Source organism: Electrona antarctica, assembly GCF_951216825.1.
Source record: "Electrona antarctica genome assembly, contig: scaffold_196, whole genome shotgun sequence".
Taxonomy (NCBI): Eukaryota; Metazoa; Chordata; class Actinopteri; order Myctophiformes; family Myctophidae; genus Electrona; species Electrona antarctica.
This window is the reverse complement of record NW_027637154.1, coordinates 5,854-9,970: the sequence shown is the minus strand read 5'-3', so window position 1 is coordinate 9,970 and position 4,117 is coordinate 5,854. Positions and strand designations below refer to the sequence as shown.

The 4,117-nt window shown below is 39.7% G+C and overlaps 1 long non-coding RNA gene across 1 annotated transcript; it reads right to left on the bottom strand.

Annotated features, from left to right (window-relative positions):
* Window positions 1–1,053: 1,053 nt before the first annotated feature.
* Window positions 1,054–2,839, bottom strand: LOC306919108. The gene is made up of 2 exons (XR_013789468.1): window positions 1,658–2,839; window positions 1,054–1,365 (listed from the first exon to the last, which is right to left on the bottom strand). It is a non-coding gene; the product is annotated as an uncharacterized lncRNA (long non-coding RNA).
* Window positions 2,840–4,117: the final 1,278 nt, after the last annotated feature.

Here is a 4,117-nt window from a genome sequence, read left to right as displayed (position 1 = left end):
AATAATAATAGCTATAATAATAATAACGATAATAAAATGTAAACTATAATATTGAGTGTGTGGTGAAAGCAGACAGTTAGGGATGTGCAGATGTGACATTTTGGCCGATATCGATATACGATATAATTAATTGTCCATGTAACGCACTGCAGGCTTAGGCAAGTCAGATTTCACTTTAATACCTTTATATTTAATATTGTGAGCTTGTAGATCTGTTCAAGCTGTTACTTTGGGCTTGTTTATCTGTAAAGACAGACAGATTAATCGGACCGATTTCTGAATCGATACTGATGTGTTTGCCGATTAATCTCCCATCACTAGTAGTAGATTAATCTCCCATCACTAGTAGTAGATTAATCTCCCATCACTAGTAGTAGATTAATCTCCCATCACTAGTAGTAGATTAATCTCCCATCACTAGTAGTAGATTAATCTCCCATCACTAGTAGTAGATTAATCTCCATCACTAGTAGTAGATTAATCTCCCATCACTAGTAGTAGATTAATCTCCCATCACTAGTTGTTCTTTCTGTGATCAGTTTGCAGTTCATTCGACTGTTATCTCTGTATTGGATCGTTATCAGCACCTTGGAATACGGCCAATATGGCCATACTGGCCATTATCACCTATTGTGACGGTGGTGATAATGGTATTTTTGTGTCACTGATGTCAATGACAGAGGCGTGTCTGGTGGCGTTGAGCCACGTGAGGCACCGCCGAGCGAGGCGCTAGCCGAGCGAGTCGCCGTGCCGAGCGTTGCGACGGCCACCAGACCCGACTCAGCGCCGTCCGGGTTACGTCCCGATAGGCAGAGAATAGTATATATTAGTAGCCCCTAGTTTCCATGCGCCGACAATAGAGTTGGAAATGACACGTTCAGCCAAGGGTGAGTATGCCAGTATGGCCATATTGGCCGTATTCCAAGGTGCTGATAACGGTTGATTTCACCTCCCATACAGTGATAACAGTCGAATCCGCTGCTCAGTTTGAAATGCATTTGAAACAAAGAGCGAAGCATGACAGGTCAAATAAATGGATCTGAAACAAAGACCAAACGAGTAAAATAAACGCATTTATTGTCATTTATGTGCAAAGACGTCAAAAAGGCAAACCGACACGTTGTCACTTTTACATGGACGATGTTGTCAACATGTTGCACGTACACTACACACACAACCGCGTACACACGTACACGCACACACTTTCATGCTTCGTGTGCACCCGCACAGGCACGCACGCACACACACACTTCAGGAAAAGAGTTGTCAAGGACACATACACATATATATGTGTGTATCACGTATATATATATTGAACACTCATCGTTTCAGATTCACTTTTTAAATAATATCCAAAGTTGCCCCCTTTCTGTTACCATGGTAACTAAACACACCTTTCTGTTACCATGGTAACTAAACACACCTTTCTGTTGCCATGGTAACTAAACACACCTTTCTGTTGCCATGGTAACTAAACACACCTTTCTGTTGCCATGGTAACTAAACACACCTTTCTGTTGCCATGGTAACTAAACACACCTTTCTGTTGCCATGGTAACTAAACACACCTTTCTGTTACCATGGTAACTAAACACACACACCTTTCTGTTACCATGGTAACTAAACACACCTTTCTGTTGCCATGGTAACTAAACACACCTTTCTGTTGCCATGGTAACTAAACAAACAGGAACAAGGAAATGAACAACAGGTCAGTTTGAAGTCATGTTAGTGAGAGCAGATCAGATGCATTAGTCATATCACCCTAGGGTTGATACTAGGTATGTTCCGATGGACTTTTTTCCTTTTCCAATCCGATCCCGATAGCAAAATATCTGTTAGCTGATACCGATACTGAATGCCGATACTAGTGTTGTGATCCCGTGTTGTTTATATTTATATATCTTGCGTTTATAGCTATATATCTTGTGTTGTGTTTATAGCTATATATCTCGTGTTGTGTTTATAGCTATATATCTCGTGTTGTGTTTATAGCTATATATCTTGTGTTTATAGCTATATATCTCGTGTTGTTTATAGCTATATATCTCGTGTTGTGTTTATAGCTATATATCTTGTGTTTATAGCTATATATCTCGTGTTGTGTTTATAGCTATATATCTTGTGTTTATAGCTATAAATCTCGTGTTGTTTATAGTTATATATCTCGTGTTGTTTATAGCTATATATCTCGTGTTGTTTATAGCTATATATCTCGTGTTGTTTATAGCTATATATCTCGTGTTGTTTATAGCTATATATCTCGTGTTGTGTTTATAGCTATATATCTCGTGTTGTGTTTATAGCTATATATCTCGTGTTGTGTTTATAGCAGACTCCTCACTCAAATGTGAACATGCCCCAACATTTTATTTACCTGCCATAGTGTCAACCCCTTCCTTACCCCTGTGTGGGATCGCTGGTTAGACTGGCATATTCGCCGATACCGATACAGTATCGGGGCATCTTTAGTTGATACCCATATCCCCCTAGGGTTGACACCCATATCACCCTAGGGTTTATATCCATATAGTGATATGGCCCTAGATATCATCTGGTATTTTGGTTATCATAAATGTCATATTGTGTTCTGCTGCATTTAATCACATAAAGCCCAAAAAGGTTTAATTTTGAAAAAGAATAATAATACTAATAATAAATCATGTATATTATGGTAACACTCTGGACATCAGTATTCATAAATACATTATATTATGGACACCAGCGACTAAATAATATTTATATTTAAAGATCTACCACCGTTTTCATTTTGTCCACGTGGCTCAATATCACGTCTGTTCAAACAACCAGTCTGTTCAAACAACCAGTCTGTAATGACAACCAGTCTGTAATGACAACCAGTCTGTAATGACAACCAGTCTGTAATGACAACCAGTCTGTAATGACAACCAGTCTGTAATGACAACCAGTCTGTAATGACAACCAGTCTGTAATGACAACCAGTCTGTAATGACAACCAGTCTGTAATGACAACCAGTCTGTAATGACAACCAGTCTGTAATGACAACCAGTCTGTAATGACAACCAGTCTGTAATGACAACCAGTCTGTTCATGACAACCAGTCTGTAATGACAACCAGTCTGTTCATGACAACCAGTCTGTAATGACAACCAGTCTGTAATGACAACCAGTCTGTAATGACAACCAGTCTGTAATGACAACCAGTCTGTTCATGACAACCAGTCTGTAATGACAACCAGTCTGTAATGACAACCAGTCTGTAATGACAACCAGTCTGTTCATGACAACCAGTCTGTAATGACAACCAGTCTGTAATGACAACCAGTCTGTAATGACAACCAGTCTGTTCATGACAACCAGTCTGTAATGACAACCAGTCTGTAATGACAACCAGTCTGTAATGACAACCAGTCTGTAATGACAACCAGTCTGTAATGACAACCAGTCTGTAATGACAACCAGTCTGTAATGACAACCAGTCTGTAATGACAACCAGTCTGTAATGACAGCCAGTCTGTAATGACAACCAGTCTGTAATGACAACCAGTCTGTAATGACAACCAGTCTGTTCATGACAACCAGTCTGTAATGACAACCAGTCTGTAATGACAACCAGTCTGTAATGACAACCAGTCTGTAATGACAACCAGTCTGTAATGACAACCAGTCTGTAATGACAACCAGTCTGTAATGACAACCAGTCTGTAATGACAACCAGTCTGTAATGACAACCAGTCTGTTCATGACAACCAGTCTGTAATGACAACCAGTCTGTAATGACAACCAGTCTGTAATGACAACCAGTCTGTAATGACAACCAGTCTGTAATGACAACCAGTCTGTAATGACAACCAGTCTGTAATGACAACCAGTCTGTAATGACAACCAGTCTGTAATGACAACCAGTCTGTAATGACAACCAGTCTGTAATGACAACCAGTCTGTAATGACAACCAGTCTGTAATGACAACCAGTCTGTTCAAACAGCCAGTCTGTAATGACAACCAGTCTGTAATGACAACCAGTCTGTAATGACAACCAGTCTGTAATGACAACCAGTCTGTAATGACAACCAGTCTGTAATGACAACCAGTCTGTTCAAACAGCCAGTCTGTAATGACAACCAGTCTGTAA